Raw genomic sequence first — 19,235 nt, forward strand, 5'->3', positions numbered from 1 at the left:
AGTAAGGTGGTCAATTCTCACCAAATTGATAGACAAGTTTAATGAAATTCCTTTCAAAATCCCAGGAAGATTATTTTTATAAATATAGACAAGATAATTTGAAAATGTATATGGAAAGGCAAAGGAACTAGAATAACTAAAACATTTATAAAAAAGAAGTATAAAGTGGTAGGCATTGTTCTACTCGATTTTGTAACTTATTGTATAGCTAAAATAATCAAGAGTATGTGAGGCCGAGTGTGGTGGCTCACGCCTGAAATCCTAGCGCTCTGGGAGGCCGAGACAAGAGGATTGCTCAAGGTCAGAAGTTCAAAACCAGCCTAAGTAAGAGCGAGACCCCGTCTCTACTAAAAATAGAAAGAAATTAATTGGCCAACTAAAAATATATATAGAAAAATTTATATGGGCATGGTGGCACATAACTATAGTCCCAGCTACTCAGGAGGCTGAGGCAAAAGGATCGCTTGAGCCCAGGAGTTTGAGGTTGCTGTGAGCTAGGCTGATGCCACGGCACTCTAGCCTGGGTGAGACAGAGTGAGACTCTGTCTCAAAAAAAAAAAAAAAAAAGACGACGTGATATTGGTGGAGGCATAGGCATAGACACATAGAACATTGAAACATAATAAGTAACCTAAAAATTGTACACACCAGTATCGCCAACTTATTTTTGACAAAGTTGCACCAACAATTCAATGGTGAAAGAATAGTCTTTTCAGGAAACAATGCTGAAGCAATTGGACATCCATAGGTAAAAAACAAAAACCTCAATCTAAGTCTTACACATACAAAAATGAACTCAAAATGGATTATAGGTTTTAATGGAAAACATAAACTGTAAAACTGAGAATATGACATAGGAGAAGATCATAGGGACCTAGGGTTTGGTAGAGTTATCAGATATAATGCCAATAAACTAAATAAAATTCTAAAACATGTGCTCTGTGAAAGGCCTTTTAAAGAAAATGAAAAGACAAGTTACATACAGACCAGAAGAAAATATTTGAAATCCACATATCCCACAAAGGACTAGTTCATAGAAACCTCTCAAAACTCAATAGGGAAAAATCAATCAATCCCATTACAAAATGGTCAAAAGTGATAAACAGCTATTACCCTGCAGAGAATATACAGATGGCAAATAAGCACATGAAAAAAGTTCAGCATCATTAACCATTAGGGAAACGCAAATTAAAACCACAATGATATTTTGATGCATATTTACCAGAATGGATAAAATAAAAAAATGGTAATAACACTGAATGTTGATAAGGATGCAGAGAAACTAGCTCTCTCATACAAAGCTAATAGGGATGTAAAATGGTACAGCTACTCTGGAAAATTGTTTGGCAGTTCCTTTAATTTGGAAAATAGCACTGCATTGCATTACTCATGGGACCCTATATTAGAGCAATTTCAATGAGAGCCATTTGGCACTATTTCATTCAAAGACCTGAAAGGTACAAGTACTTTCAAAGTGCCACTCAACCTCCTGAAATCTTTCTCCAATTAGTAATTCTAAATTTCAGCACAGATTTAAGTACAAGGATGTTCTTGATTCACCACCATTTATTTAAATGAAGAACAATTTGAATCACTTCGACTACTCAACGATGATCATGGGTAAACTGAAACTAAACTTTCAGTTGCCATGGGAGCCATTGCTTATACTCCTAAGCATTTTTCAGAAAAATAAAAATTTACATCTACACAAAAACCTGTATGTGATTGTTCTTATCAACTTTATTTATAATAGTGAAAAACTGGAAACAACCCAAATGTCCTGCAATAGGTGAATGATTAAACAAACTGTGGTACATCCATACCATGGAATCCTACACAGCAGTAAAAAGGACAAACTATTGATATACTCAACTTGGATGGCTCTTTTTTTTTTTTTTTTTTGAGACAGAGTCTCACTTTATTGCCCAGGCTAGAGTGAGTGCCGTGGCATCAGTCTAGCTCACAGCAACCTCAAACTCCTGGCTCAAGCAATCCTGCTGCCTCAGCCTCCCAAGTAGCTGGGACTACAGGCATTCGCCACCATGCCCGGCTAATTTTTTGTATATATATATATATTAGTTGGTCAATTAATTTCTTTCTATTTATAGTAGAGACGGACGGGGTCTCGCTCTTGCTCAGGCTGGTTTTGAACTCCTGACCTCGAGCAATCCGCCCGCCTCGGCCTCCCAGAGAGCTAGGATTACAGGCGTGAGCCACTGCGCCCGGCTTGGATGGCTCTTGAGGGCATTATTTTGAGCTAAAAAGCCAATCTCAAAGGGTTTCATGCTGTGTAATTCCATTTATACCACATTCTTGAAATGATAAGATTATAGAGTTGGAAAACAGATTAATGATTGGCAGGGTTTAGGGATAGCAGGAGTGCGTGTGGGGTAGAACATGGGTATGACTGTAAGGGGTAGCAAGAGAGAAATATTTGTTGGTATGGAATAGTTGTACATCTTGTGTGTGGTGGTGTTTACATGTGACAAAACAACATAGAATTACACACACACATTGTATCCATATCAGTGTCCTGGTTTTGATATTGTACTATATATATTTAAGTAGTAATCATTGGGAAGAATTAGGTGAAGAGTACATAGGATCTCTCTGTACAACCTTTGCAACATATCATGTGTTGGTAATTATTTCAAAATAAAATGTTTTAAAACCATATTTTACGGTTTTCTATGTCTTTAATATTCTTCTTTGACATCAATTGCAATGTTTATAATACCTTAAATTCCCAAATCTTACTCTCTTACTCATCATTGTTGAGTATTCAAAGTGATTCAAATTGTTCTTAATTTAAATAAATGGTGGTGTTCTGCTAAGTGAAGTATCTCAAGAATGGAAAAACAAGCACCACATGTACTCCCCAGCAAATTGGTATTAACGGATCAACACCTAAGTGGACATATAGGAATAACATTTATCAGTGTTGGGCAGGTGGGGCATGGGCAATATACGTAACCTATCATTTATACTCCCATGATATGCTGAAATAAAAATAAATAAATAGATAAATAAATAAATAGTGGTGAATCAAGAACATCCTTGTACTTAAATCTGTGCTGAAATTTAGAATTACTAATTGGACAAAGATTTCAGGAGGTTGAGTGGCACTTTGAAAGTACTTGTACCTTTCGGGTCTTTGAATGAAATAGTGCCAAATGGCTCTTCTTGAAGTTGCTCTAATATAGGGTCCCATGAGTAATGTGATGCAGTGCTATTTTCCCAAATGAATGCCTCCACCAGGTATTTTTAATTACATTGGGTCTGTGTTCATTTAACTGAAAGCAACTATTTGGTTACTTTTATTTCATTAGTTCAGGCTTTAAAATATTATCACACGAGAGCCAGTTATTTGTTTCAGATGAAAAAACCATGATAAAAAGATGTAAAAAAAAAAATGACCAGAGTTCTACCTAACACAGAGATGTAACTGAAGTTGAATTTGGGAACATTCCTCTCTGTTGTATACATTTGGGGTGTGTGTGTGTGTTTATAAAAACATAATCATAGGCCGGGCGCGGTGGCTCACGCCTGTAATCCTAGCACTCTGGGAGGCTGAGACGGGCGGATTGCTCGAGGTCAGGAGTTGGAAACCAGCCTGAGCAAGAGCGAGACCCCGTCTCTACTATAAATAGAAAGAAATTAATTGGCCAACTAATATATATACATAAAAATTAGCCGGGCATGGTGGTGCATGCCTGTAGTCCCAGCTACTCGGGAGGCTGAGGCAGGAGGATTGCTTGAGCCCAGGAGATGGAGGTTGCTGTGAACTAGGCTGATGCCACGGCACTCACTCTAGCCTGGGCAACAAAGTGAGACTCTGTCTCAAAAAAAAAAAAAACAACAAAAAAAGTAATCATACCAAATATTTCCTTTTTATCACAAAATGACATATCTTCAGCATTTATGTACCTTAAAATATTTTCTGCTTCTTTCTATTTAGTGACAGAATTCCATTCAATTTAATGCACAGATCCTAATTTCTGCTTAACTAATTTCTGGTTTTTAAATCATTTCAAATTTTAACCTGTTCAATCAATATTTCTATAGACTCCATGTAACCAAATCTACATTTATCTGCTGAATTATTTCCTGAGGAAACCTTCAAAAGTGTCATTTTGCTGTCAACAGTCCCTCCATAATGGGGCTATTCATATGTATGCTCCTAACCACAGTATAAGAAGTTATCTCCCCAACCTAACCCATATTCAGAACATTAGAATTCTTTTCTCACTTTTCAGAAGCAAGAGGTAATCACAATATGCCTTTGATGTTTCTTTCTCTATTCAAACAAAAGTAATTTCACTGTGGAAAATTAATAAAATGCACATTAGAATATACACAAAAATAGAAAGCATTTGTAAAACCACTAACCAAAGATGAATAGGATTGGAATGTGGCTGGGCAAATAGTCCTTTTTTATCAAACAGAAATTGAATGGTACTGACAATATTGTTTCCTAAAGTAACTTTCTTGGTATTAACCATTCTTTTACGTCATTTCTAATGTCTGTATACTATTCCACTACATAGACAGACCTCAATTTCCCTTAACAATTAAATATTATTAAAGATTTAGGTGATGTTCAGTATTTGCTTACTTAAATCAAGCCTGGAAAGATCCATCAAGTCAAATTTAAGCTCATATGAAAAAATATTTTCTAAAAATTAATTCTTAGAAATGGAACTGCAATGTACCAAGACAAACTTTTCCTAAAGTTTCATTAAGTATTTAATGTAGCTCTCTTTAATGTAATATAACCCACTACCAATTTATATTTCTATGGGACATGTAAAATTAGTTACATGTATTTTTATTTCCTTCTGCATTTGCCTACCCTAGATATTACAATACTTTTATTTTTTACTGTCAGAAGACTACACTAGAGTTTCATTATTATGGACAGATTCAGCTGCCTTAAATTTGTATTTTATTTATTTATCTATCTAAATGTTAATCTGTCATGCAAAAGTAGAAACTTAAATCACTAAATTTTTCTACCCTGTGATAAGCACTTGTATCAGTTTCCTATTATTACTGTGACAAATTACCACAAACTTAGTGACTTAAAACAAAAAAGATTTATTATCTTACAATTTTGAAGGACAGAAGGCCAAAATCAGTCTCACTGAACTAAAGTCAAGATGTCAGCAGACCTAGTTCTTTCACAAACTTCTAAGGGGAGAATCCATTTCCTTGCCCTTTTCAGCTTCTAGAAGCTGCCTGCACTCTCTGGTTCATGGCCCCTTCCTCACATCACTTTGACCTCTTGCTTCTATCATCACGTCTTCTACTATTAACTCTGCTCCTTCTGCCTACCTCTTATAAGGACCCTTGTGATTACATTGGACCCATTTGGATAATCCAGGATAATTTCCCTATTTCAAGATCCTTAATTAAATTGCATCAGAAAAGTCCCTTTTGCCATGCATGGTAACACATTTACACATTTCAAGGATTTGTAGGTGGACATCTTTGGGGGGCTGTTATTTTGTCTACCACACCACTATTCATAAGTTAAAAAAAATATATATATATATATATTTCTATGACTTACACGTTTTTACAAAACAATATTAACATTATATGTATTGATTCATGGGCTTTTTTTTTATTTCGGCATATTATGGGGGTATAGATTTTAAGGTTTCAATAAATGCCCATTCCCCCCCTCCCCCCACAAGTCTGAGTCTCCATCATGACCATCCCCCAGATGGTGCACATCTCACTCATTATGTATGTATATACCCGCCCCCTCTCCCCTCCCACATGCCCAATACCCTATTACTGTAGTACCTATGTGTCCACTTAGGTGCTACTCAGTTAATACCAGTTTGCTGGAGAACATATCTGGTGCTTGTTTTTCCATTCTTGGGATACTTCACTTAGTAGTATGGGTTCCAGCTCTAACCAGGAAAATATAAGATGTGCTATATCACCATTGTTTCTTAGAGCTGAATAGTACTCCATGGTATACATATACCACATTTTATTAATCCATTCTTGGATTGATGGGCACTTGGGCTGTTTCCACAGCCTTGCAATTATGAATTGTGCTGCTATAAACATTCGAGTGCAGGTGTCTTTTTTGTAGAGTGTCACTGGATCTTTTGGGTAGATGCCCAGCAATGGGATTGCTGGATCAAATGGTAGATTCACTTGTATGGCTTTAAGGTATCTCCATATTGCTTTCCACAGAGGTTGAACTAGTTTGCAGTCCCACCAGCAGTGTAGGAGTGTTCCTCTCTCTCCGCAACCACGCCAGCATTTATTGTTTGGAGATTTTTTGATAAAGGCCATTCTCACTGGGGTTAAGTGATATCTCATTGTGGTTTTGATTTGCATTTCCCTGATGATTAGGGATGTGTTTCATGGGCTTTTTGTACTTAACAATATATATTGAACATAATTTGTTATTCCTTAACACTCTTCTACCCTGTCATTTTATATTGTTTCATTAAAAGTAGGGGCCTAATTCTGTTAGTAAGTAAAAATAAAATATTTGCTGTGAAAATTCAGGTTGATTTCAACTTTTACCTATTAAAATAAATGCTATGTTCTGATCAAGATGTGGGACTATGTCCCTCTTTTTCGCTTCCTTGCAAAATTCCATTGAAATGACGCTAAAGCATTATAAAAGGAGTAAACTATAAGAACACTGAGCCATGGAGGGAGCAGAAACTTTTATAAACATCTCAGAGTAATATATACAGGAAAAGGCTTCAATGGAGCAGCCCCAGAGAGCCTCCAAGCTCGGAAAGACATATTGGAAGAACTGGAGTTGAACAGCTGCACCGGACTACATATAACTCCATTCAAAAGGGATGAGATTGGCAGCAGAGGCAGCCTCAGAGTCTGTCAGAAGACAATGGCCTGCTAAATCTCAGCACATAGACACAAGTTATGAAGCATAAACAAAACAAAACCACCATTAGATACTGAGCAGACCCAACAAATGGCAGAACTCACAACTAAAGAAATGTGCAAGAGTAGATCAATATGAAAGGAACTTTTAAAAATAAGCCTACTTAAAATGTTGAAAGTGATGAAAAAAGGACTAGAATCCATAAGACAAGAGCAGGGACCTTATTGTTAAAAATTCCACTAAGTAAAAAAAAAAAAAAAAAAATTCCACTAAGTAAAAAAAAAAAAAAAATTCCACTAAGTAAAGTATTGCAAGAATGGAAAAACAAGCACCACATGTAGTCACCATCAAATTGGTATTAATTGATCGACACTTATGCACACATATAGTAGTAACATTCATTGGATGTCTGGCAGGTGGGAGGGGGAAGGACAGGATGGGAATATTCACACCGAATGGGTGTGGTGTGCACTGTCTGGGGGATGGACACGCTTGAAGCTCTGACTTGGGTGAGGCAAAGGCAATATATGTAACTTAAACATTTGTACCCCTGTAATATGCAGAAATAAAAAAATAAAAATTAAAATAATATATATTTGAAAAAGAAACAATTAGAAATTCTAGAAATTTCTAGAAACAGGTATGCATTGAAATAAAAACATTAAGAGATTGCTCATATATTTGACCAGACTCAAAGCTGAATAGTGAGTTGAAACACAGATCACATGGGGCCACATCTAATTCATCTCTGTACCCCGTGTCTATATATATATATATATATTTTTTTTTTAATTTATATTAACCTAATTTTTTTTCGGCATATTATGGGGGTACAGATTTTAAGGTTTCAATAAATGCCCATTTCCCCCCCTCCCCCCACAAGTCTAAGTCTCCATCATGACCATCCCCTAGATGGTGCACATCTCACTCATTATGTATGTATATACCCGCCCCCCTCCCCCCTCCCCGTGTCTATATATTTCTTTTTTTTTTTTTTTTTTGAGACAGAGTCTCACTCTGTTGCCCAGGCTAGAGTGAGTGGCGTGGCATCCGTGGCATCAGCCTAGCTCACAGCAACCTCAAACTCCTGGGCTCAAGCGATCCTCCTGCCTCAGCCTCCCTAGTAGCTGGGACTACAGGCATGCACCACCATGCCCAGCCATTTTTTTCTATATATATTAGTTGGCCAATTAATTTATTTCTATTTCTAGTAGAGACGGGGTCTCGCTCTTGCTCAGGCTGGTTTCAAACTCCTGACCTCGAGCAATCCGCCCGCCTCGGCCTCCCAGAGTGCTTAGGATTACAGGCGTGAGCCACCCGCGCCCGGCCTATATTTCTTTTTAAATATTTTTTTTTATTTCACCATATTATGGGGGTACAAATATTTAGGTTCTATATATTGCCTTTGCCACACCTGAGTCAGAGCTTCAAGTGTGTCCATCCCCCAGATAGTGTGCACTACACCCATGAGTCTAATACAACAAGGTCAGTGTATAGCATGTATTTAGTAATTGCTCGTTAAATTGAACTGAGTAAGTGTCCTTTGGACAAGCCTGACATCCAGGGACTTCTCCAGTGAAGATGGGTCATAGGGGCCAGGACAGTCTCAGGTGGAACCACATGAGGGCTGGGCTGAGCAGGGTCTGGTTCCTTGTGGGTGGGGTAGTTAATGAAGGCCATCCAGAAAAGGGGCATTGGCACCAGCCATTCACCTCATGGAGCAGCTTGTTCCCTCTCAAAGCTGGAGACTGACTCCTCTTCTCTCACCATGTGTCTGTCTACTGTCCTTCCTCCCTGTGTCAAAGCTAAATAAAGTGGGCTGGGCATGGTGGCTCACGCCCGTAAACCTAGCACTCTGGGAGGCCGAGGTGGGTGGATTGCTCGAGGTCAAGAGTTCGAAACCAGCCTGAGCAAGAGCGATACCCTGTCTCTACTATAAATAGAAAGAAATTAATTGACCAACTAAAAATATATATACAAAAAATTAGCCGGGCATGGTGGCACATGCCTGTAGTCCCAGCTACTCTCGAGGATCCCTTGAGCCCAGGAGATTGAGGTTGCTGTGAGCTAGGCTGACGCCATGGCACTCACTCTAGCCTGGGCAACAAAGCGAGACTCTGTCTCAAAAAAAAGAAAAAAAAAAGATAAATTAAAGTGGTGAAAACTTTATTTAGTGACTACTGGCAGTAGAGGAAAAAGCCAAGCTCTAGTCCAATTTGTACAATGGTGATCTGGGCATTTTTAAAAAATTTCAGCATATTATGGGGGTACAAATTTTAAGGTTTCAAATAATGCCCTTTCCCCCCTCCCCCCACAAGTCTGAGTTTCCAGCGTGACCATCCCCCAGACGGTGCACATCTCACTCATTATGTATGTATATACCCGCCCCCTCTCCCCTCCCACATGCCCAATACCCTATTACTGTAGTACCTATGTGTCCACTTAGGTGCTACTCAGTTAATACCAGTTTGCTGGAGAATATATCTGGTGCTTGTTTTTCCATTCTTGGGATACTTCACTTAGTAGTATGGGTTCCAGCTCTAACCAGGAAAATATAAGATGTGCTATATCACCATTGTTTCTTAGAGCTGAATAGTACTCCATGGTATACATATATTACATTTTATTAATCCACTCTTGGATTGATGGGCACTTGGGTTGTTTCCACAGCTTTGCAATTATGAATTGTGCTGCTATAAACATTCGAGTGCAGGTGTCTTTTTTGTAGAGTGTCACTGGATCTTTTGGGTAGATGCCCAGTAATGGGATTGCTGGATCAAATGGTAGATCCACTTGTATTACTTTAAGGTATCTCCATATTGCTTTCCAAAGAGGTTGAACTAGTTTGCAGTCCCACCAGCAGTGTAGGAGTGTTCCTAGCTCTCTGCATCCACTCCAGCATTTATTGTTTTGGGACTTTTTGATAAAGGCCATTCTCACTGGAGTTAAGTGATATCTCATTGTGGTTTTGATTTGCATTTCCTTGATGATTAGAGATGTTGAGCAGTTTTTCATATGTTTGTTGGCCATTCTTCTGCCTTCTTTAGAAAAGTTTCTGTCCATGTCCTTTGCCCACTTTTTGATAGAGTTGTTTGATTTTTCCTTGCTGTTTTTCATAAGTTCTAAGTATATTCCAGTTATCAGCCCCTTATCAGATGTGTAGGATGCAAAAATTTTCTCCCATTCTGTAGGTTGTCTTTTTACTTTCATGACTGTTTCTTTGGCTGTGCAGAAGCTTTTTAGTTTGATCATGTCCCATTTATTTATTTTTGTTGCTGCTCTGATTGCCTTTGGGGTCTTCTTCATAAACTCTTTGCCTAGGCCAATGTCTAGGAGAGTGTTTCCAACATTTTCCTCTAGAATTCTCATAGTTTCATACCTTAGGTTTAAGTCTGTTATCCAGTGTGAGTTGATTTTTGTGAGAGGTGAAAGGTGTGGGTCCTGTTTCAGCCTTCTACAAGTGGCTATCCAGTTTTCCCAGCACCATTTATTGAAAAGGGATTCTTTTCCCCAGTGTATATTTTTGTCTGCTTTGTCAAAGATTAGATGGCTATATGAGGATGGTTTTATATCAGGATTCTCAGATCTGTTCCATTGGTTAATATTCCTATTTTTGTGCCAATACCAGATCTGAGCATTTTAAAGGGAAAATGAGGGAGGGGGCTCAGTAGAATCAGAAAAGTGAAAATTACAAAGGGTTGGTCAATGTAAATATGATTAGGTCAGCTGTGTTTATTAGCTAGCAGTTAACAAAGGATTCTGTTTTCCCACAGAGACTGGGAGACAGAGGCCCTATATTTGTTGATTATGTTTCAGAGGAATGGCTCTCAGGTCCTTGAGAGAGACTTTCCTGAGCTTTAAGAGATACATATTCATAATAGTAAGCCTTTATTTAGCAAATGCCCTAAGAAAGGGGGTCTTATCATCAGATGTTGGCTAGAACAAACAGTAAATTTTCTTGGAGCATTGAACTTTCTTAGGCAGGTATTTTAATAGGGGGCTGGGATCACTATAGGGACACAGCTTTATGCTACTTAAAGTCATGCAAGAGTTTAGTGAAATTTCTTTTTTCTTTTTTATTTCAGCATATTACAGGAGTACAAATGTTTAGGTTCCGTATATTGCCTTTGCCTCACCCAAATCAGGGCTTCAAGCGTATCCATCCCCCAGATGGTGTTCTTCGCACTCATTATGTGTGTATATACCCATCCCCTCCTCCCTGCTCCCACCTGCCCACCACCCGATGAATGTTATTCCTATATGAGCACTTAGGTGTTGATCAGTTAATACCAATTTGATGGCGAGTACATGTGGTGCTTACTGTAGGGGTTTGGACAGAGGTGCTAGTGCCAAGAGTTCTGCAGTTCTCACCTATTAGGAATTATAAGGATGTCAATGGCCATATTTATGTGAGGAAGCATTATAAAAATGGTTGATGTTAACAATTGTGCCAAAGCTCCCTCTCCTTATCCTCCTAGGCCTTGGAACCCCCTCAATCAAGAGAAAGGGAAGCAGTTCTATGTACAACCAGCTTTCCACACCTGGCCCCCACAGCTGGATATCAGAGTGGTCACACTCTTTGGCTGAAATGATGAACACTTCATCCCAGGAAAGCAGCCCTCTTTGTCTTGCAGAAAGGAGAGAAATCCAGGCTGGGATCTTCCTAGGGCACCATGTTGCCTGCAGCCTCCATAGACAGAGAAGCTTCTCTCAGCTGTGGTCTAAGCATGTTGACCACAGGACAGGGCAGCTTCAGAAACAATGGCCATTCTTGTATCCTCCCTTTCCCCATCCTCCTTCCCTTCTGTATTTCAAGGGAAGTGGACACTCAGAGGACAGAGACCCTACCCTGGCCATCCCATGGCAAACCAAGTAATCTCAAGAGAAAGGCAGTTTGAGACAGGCTGCTTGGACTTCAGGTCTCAGCTCCCAACTCCCTCTCTAACTCTGCCTTCTTAGAAGGGAAGTCATACTCATTGACTGAGAACCCCTGAGTAAGGCATGTGGTAAGTAAGTAAGGCATGTGGTTTCTTGTAGGACACTAAAGTCTGCTTAAATGGACTGCCCATAAGCTTCCAGAAAAATGTCTTGTGAATTGAAGTCTACAAACAATATATTATTGATACAGCTAAACCCCACTAATTCATAACCACTTGGGTTAATATTTGCCTGAAGTACTTACTAAAGAAAACAAAGACTAATAATTCTAACAACCCAGTATTCATTTGAACTCAACTACCAAGGCATTGACAAGTAGTAGTCTTAAAAGCAGTGGTGTGGCATGGAAATATCACTAGACTGGGATACAACTAGCTTGGGTTACAGTTCTGACATCATCAAATAGTGGGTGGGATGTGTGGCCCTGGGGTTTTCTATCAAGTTCTTGAAAACAGCTTCAAGTGGTCTAGAAAGAGATATTGATTAACTTGTCCAGGGTCACACAGCTAGTAAGTGACAGAGCCAATACTGTGAAGATACAGAGTTCTTAACCACTCTAATATACTGTTGCCTCCTTATCAGGTGCTTGTTTTATTCCTATGGGGCATAAAACAAAAGTGTATCAGGATATATTTTTCCTTTCCAATCTTTATTTGCACCTACTCTCAAATCCTGCCAGCAGAGAATTCCTTAAGACATTGCTGAACCCTGATTAAGGGGGAAGACAAACCTTGCTTAGTGAAAAATCTTACTGTCTAGAGATACCATCTAGGAATGGAGAAGGAGGCTATGGGATTCTTGTCTGAACCTGAAAGGTGCTTATGGACTTATCTAGGTTGTCAGTATCAGGACGTTTAGAAGCAGCAATCCTTGGGGCAGGGAGAATTGCCTTGAAATCCATATATGCCAGTCCAGCTCAGCTATTCCTTGAATTGTATGTTTATGTGTGGGTGGCTTGTGTGTGTATACATAAGCTCATGGAGAGAAACGGCAGGAAAAATCTTCCCTAACCACCATTCTCTCCAAAAGAGGGTACTCCTGGGCCTCAGCAACTGAAAATGAATATACTTTCAATGTTTTATCTCCAGGAAGGATCCCAAACATAAGTCAAAGGGGATTCTGGATGCATTATATATATATAAGATGATGAGATCACATCTAACCAACACCTACTCTGCAAACTCCAATATAGTTAAAACTTCAATACTTGGTGAATATTGGTGGCCCACAGAGTCTGCAAATGAACCCAGGCCTTTTCATTCTGCAAATCAATTCAAACAGATAAGAAAGATATTTGGACTGGTGTTCTAAAGGCTTAACAGTGATTGCACATTGGAGTAATTTGTGCAGCATTCTCTGTAATTCTTGTTTACTAGACACTCACTTCTACCCTTAAGTGTTTCTCCTAGGGGGTGTTAATTCTAAGTTGGTGCCTGAAGAACAGAGAGTACCCAAGTCTCTACTGGCCTTCAAAGGAATGGCTGTGGCCACAGAGAGACTATATGCTTTCCCTCACCATAAACAGGTGCCCCATAAGTCTCATTTCTGTCACTTCTGGGGAAGTACATATGGCCTCTGTGACACAGGGCTATATCCCACTTCTGTTTTTGCACACAAAGCAACATTGGACAAGACAGGAGTTTTGTTAGGTCATTGTTCTTTCAGGGTTGCAAAAAAAATCGCTGACAAGAGACTACTGGAATTGATAAATAAGTTCAGCAAAGTCTTAGGTTACAAAATCAATGTACACAAATTAGCATCATTCATATACACCAACAACAGTCAAACTGAGAACCAAATTAAAGACTCAATACCTTTCACAATAGCAATAAAGAAAACAAAATACCTATGAATATACTTAATTAAGGAATTAAAAAACCTCTACAGGGAGAACTATGAAACACTAAGGAAGGAAATAGCAGAGGATGTAAACAGATGGAAAACCATACCATATTCATGGATTGGCAGAATCAGCATTGTTAAAATGTCTATACTACCCAAAGTGATCCACAGATTCAATTCAATCCCTATTAAAATGCCAACATCATTTTTCACAGGTCTAGAAAAAATAATTCTACACTTGGTATGGAACCAGAGAAGATCCCATATAGCTAAAGCAACCTTAAGCAAAATGAACAAACTGGGAGGCATCAATTTACCACACTTCAAGCTATACTACAAAACTATAGTAAACAAAACAGCATTATACTGGCACAAGAACAGAGTGCAACCTCTGTGGAAAAGAATTTGGTGATACCTCAAAGAGCTAAAAATAGAAATACCATTTGATCCAGCAATAGCACTATTAGGCATCTACCCAAAGGAACAAAAGTCATTCTATAATAAAGACATCAGCACTCGAATGTTTATGGCAGCACAATTCACTATTACAAGGATGTGGAAACAACCCAAGTGCCTGTTAATCCATGAGTGGATTATTAAAATATGGTATATGCATACAATGGAATACTACTCAATTATAAAAAACAACAGTGATCTAGCACCTGTTATATTTTCCTGGATAGAGTTTGAGCCCATCCTGCGAAGTGAGGTATCATAAGAATGGAAGAATAAGCACCACATGTACTCGCTATCAAACTGGCACTGACTGATCAACACTAAGGTGCTCACACAGTAGTAATATTCTTTGGGGCTTGGGGAGTTGGGGATGGGTAAACTCACAACTAATGGACTTGGTGAGCATTGTAGGGGGGAAACAGCACACCTCAAATCATGGTTTGGATGTCGCAAAGTCATAACATGTAACCAAAATGTTTGTACTTCCATAATATCCTGAAATAAAAAAAAAGAAGAGACATAGACCAATGGATCAGAACAGAGAACCCAGGTATAAAACCATCTTCATATAGCCATCTGATCTTTGACAAAGCAGACAAAAATATACACTGGGGAAATGAATCCCTATTCAGTAAATGGTGCTGGGGAAATTGGATAACCACATGTAGAAGACTGAAGTAGGTCCTGCACCTCTCACCTCTCACAAAAATCAACTCACGATGGATAACACAAACTTAAGGCATGAAACCATGAGAATTCTAGAAGAAAACCTTGGAAGAACTCTTATAGACATCAGCCTAGGCAAAGAATTCATGAGGAAGACCCCAAAGGCAATCACAGCAGCAACAAAAATAAATAAATGGGACCTGGTCAAATTAAAAAGCTTCTGCACAGCCAAAGAAACTATCACTAGAGTGAATAGACAGCCTACAGAATGAGAGAAAATATTTGCATGCTATAGATCTAACAAAGACCTGATAGCAAGAATCTATATAGAACTCAGGCAAATCAGCAAGAAAAGAATTAAACAACCCCATGAAAAAGTGGGCAACGGACATGAACAGCAACTTTTCAAAAGAAGATAGACTAATGGCCAACAAACATATGAAAAAATTATACTCACATCTCTAATCATCAGGGAAATGTAAATCAAAACCACAATGAGATATCACCTTAACTCCAGTGAGATTGGCCTTTATCAAAAAACCCCAAAACCAGCCGGGCCCGGTGGCTCATGCCTGTAATCCTAGCCCTTTGGGAGGCCGAGGTGGGCGGATAGCTCGAGGTCAGGAGTTCGAAACCAGCCTGAGCAAGAGCGAGACCCCGTCTCTACTATAAATAGAAAGAAATTAATTGGCCAACTAATATATATAGAAAAAATTAGCCAGGCATGGTGGCGCATGCCTGTAGTCCCAGCTACTCAGGAGGCTGAGGCAGGAGGATCGCTTGAGCTGAGGAGTTTGAGGTTGCTGTGAGCTAGGCTGATGCCACGGCACTCACTCTAGCCTGGGCAACAAAGCAAGACTCTGTCTAAAAAAAAAAAAAAAAACAAACTCAAAACAACAAATGTTGGTGTGGTTGTGGAGAGATAGGAATACTCATACACTGCTTGTGGGACTGCAAACTAGTACAGCCTCTATGGAAAGTAATATGGAGATACCTCAAAGAACTAAAAGTAGAACTATCATTTGATCCAGCAATCCCAGTACTAGGTATCTACCCAAAGGAAAAAAGTCAAGAGTTTATGAAGAAGTCCCCAAAGGCAATCAAAGCAGCAACAAAAATAAATAAATAAATGGGACATGATGAAACTACAAAGCTTCTGCACAGCCAAAGAAACAGTCATGAAAGTAAACAGACAACCTACAGAATGGGAGAAAATTTTTGCATCCTACGTATCCGATAAAGGGCTGATAACTAGAATAAGAACTCATGAAAATCAGCAAGAAAAAGTCAAATAACCCTATTAAAAAGTGGGCAAAGGACTTGAACAGAAACTTTTCTAAAGAAGACAGAAGAATGGCCAACAAACATATGAAAAACTGCTCAACATCCCTAATCATCAGGGAAATGCAAATCAAAACTACAATGAGATATCACTTAACTCCAGTGAGAATGGCCTTTATCAAAAAGTCTCCAAATAACAAATGCTGGCGTGGATGTGGAGAGAGAGGAACACTCCTACACTGCTGGTGGGACTGCAAACTAGTTCAACCTCTGTGGAAAGCAATATGGAGATACCTTAAAGCGATACAAGTGAATCTACCATTTGATCCAGCAATCCCATTGCTAGGCATCTACCCAAATGATCCAATGACACTCTATAAAAAAGACACCTGCACTCGAATGTTCATAGCAGCACAATTCATAATCGCAAGGCTGTGGAAACAGCCCAAGTGCCCATCAATCCAAGAATGGATTAATAAAATGTGGTATATGTATACCATGGAGTACTATTCAGCTCTAAGAAACAATGGTGATATAGCACATCTTATATTTTCCTGGTTAGAGCTGGAACCCATATTACTAAGTGAAGTATCCCAAGAATGGAAAAACAAGCACCAGATATATTCTCCAGCAAACTGGTATTAACTGAGTAGCACCTAAGTGGACACATAGGTACTACAGTAATAGAGTATTGGGGAGGGGGGGCGGGTATATACATACATAACGAGTGATAGGCGCACCATCTGAGGGATGGTCATGCTGGAGACTCAGACTTGTGGGGGGAGGGGGGAAGGGCATTTATTGAAACTTTAAAATCTGTACCCCCATAATATGCCGAAATAAAAAAAAAAAGTCATCCTATAATAAAGTCATCTGCACTCAAATGTTTATAACAGCACAATTCGCAATTGCAAAGCTGTGGAAACAACCCAAGTGCCCATCAATACATGAGTGAATTAGTAAAATGTGGTATATGTGTGCCATGGAGTTCTACTCAGCCACAAAAATCGATGGTAAACTAGCACCTCTTGTATTATCCTGCATGATGCTGGAGCCCTTTCTTCTAAGTTAAGCATTACAAGAATGGAAAAACAGGCACCACATGTACTCACCATCAAATTGGTATTAACGGCTCAAGACTTATGTCCACATATGGAAGTAATATTCATGGGTGTCAGGCAGGAGGGCAGGGGGAGGAGGGGATGGGTAAATTCACTCCTAATGGGTGTGGATTTTTCTTTCTGCAGATTTTTCTTTCTGCAGATGGGCACTCTTGCAGGTCTGACTCGGGTAGTGCAATGGCAATATATGCAACCTCAGCGTTTGTGCCCCCATAATATTTTGAAATTAAAAAAACTGAGAAAAAAATCACTGAACACTTCTGGATCTCCAGAAATGGTGATGTTTGACTCTTCCTGGGTGATAAGCCAGCAGCAGATAATGCTGGAGGCTTTTAGAGGAGCAGACTGGGGAGGAATCAGAGGAAATTGGACAAAAATGCATATTCTATACCTAGACAGGTTTCATAGAGCCCCAGTGATGAAACAAAGAAGAGCCTGGAGAAATTTTAGCATCACTTTCATCATTTTTCTAAGGGCTATCATTTTGCCTTTCCACTCTGGCCTTGCAGTCTTTCCTTGTGTCTCCTGAAAGTCAGCAAATTTGAGTGGGAACATAGCACTGTCCCAAAGTGGGGCTCCTTGGACTCCAAGCCCAGCTCTCATTGACTTGCTGTGTGACCTTGGGCATATTAGTTAAGCCTTAGTTTCCTGTAGTATACAATGGGGCTATTAAAATGCTTCTTGGAGAACTCAGTGAAAGATTAGAGCTAAGCATGTAAAGAACCCAGCACAGTGCTTGGCACATATTTAATAATAAAACAATTGGCAGCTTTACATTGATCATTGTTGGTTCAGATGCTACACCTTCCCCTTGGCAGGTTTCTCTCTCTACTGGAACTCCCAGAAAAGCTGACCTGTTTGGGTACTCAGATACAGCACTAATCCAAAAAGTCAGAGCAAGGAAAACTTGGCAGCTTCATGTGCTTGCCGCCTTCCCCTGCCCCGCCCCACAAGCATGTGCAGATTAAGAGTGCAAAGAGGTTGAAGAATGAGAGGCTCGCGGTTTAGTGCGTGGGCAGGACTCCTCTCCAAAGTCCCAGATTTTGAGTTGGATACTTCCCTGCCTCACAACTCCACCCCACTCCCCGTTTTCAAGAACCCGGTGGACTCAGGCTCTCCAGTTACTCATTTTCTCGTCACCGGAAATCCCGCCCTTGCCATTCAGTTCTGGGAATGCTACTGTAGGGGAGATCGCTGAGACGTAGTTGGGGCCGCATCTCCCTGGCAACTGCGGAGTGCGCCTGCGCAGTGGCTTCCCCAAGCAGACAGCTGTAATTTGGCTTTTGCATCGCAGCACGCCAGACTTGGGGTTCAAAAGGGTATATCTCCCCGTCCCCTATCCGCTCCCCCAGCAAGACGACTGTATTATTCTCTTCCTAAGGCTGACGAAAATGTAAGGAATGTCTTCCAGCTCTCTCCTGTCTGATAGGAAGTGTCAGTTGGAGGTAGCTCCTGGTGATTAAATGGGTGAAAAAAAGAGCAGAAAGCTTATGGGTGCCAGGAGGTGAAGAATTATAAAACCTCCATACTGGTAGGCAGCAGCTTTTCCCCTCCCTTGCCATAGGTGGTTTTCCATATGACTCCCACCCTGTGCCCAGGCTCCCTCTCAGAAATTTTACCTGCCAGGTCTGTAGGGAAGAGTTGAGGAGGATCAGGATGAAGAGAGCCAAAATACTAACACACACCTTAACAGCTTGGGTGCTGAAATAAACAGCTGGCAGAGAGGATCCCCTTCAGGGCTTCTCCACGTGGATTGTTGGTCTGACTCAAGATGCAAGACTGGCTGCCTTCTGGAAAGCCATCATTGATTCCCAAGAGCCACTCTGTTACCTCTGTCACAAACTCATCTCTCCCTTTAAACTCTCCCTTTAAACTCAACACTGTCCTTCTGAGCCACTTTTAAATTCCCTGAAGGTGTTTTACACACCACCCCTGTCTTCTATCAGTTCCCTCTTCCTCTCTTCAACCTTAGGTCTCACAAGAGTTGTCACTAAAGCACATCTTGTCCCCAGCCCTCCATACCACCTTCACCTCCATACCACCTTCTCTCC

Source organism: Microcebus murinus, chromosome X (genome assembly GCF_040939455.1).
Source record: "Microcebus murinus isolate Inina chromosome X, M.murinus_Inina_mat1.0, whole genome shotgun sequence".
NCBI classification, from domain to species: domain Eukaryota; kingdom Metazoa; phylum Chordata; class Mammalia; order Primates; family Cheirogaleidae; genus Microcebus; species Microcebus murinus.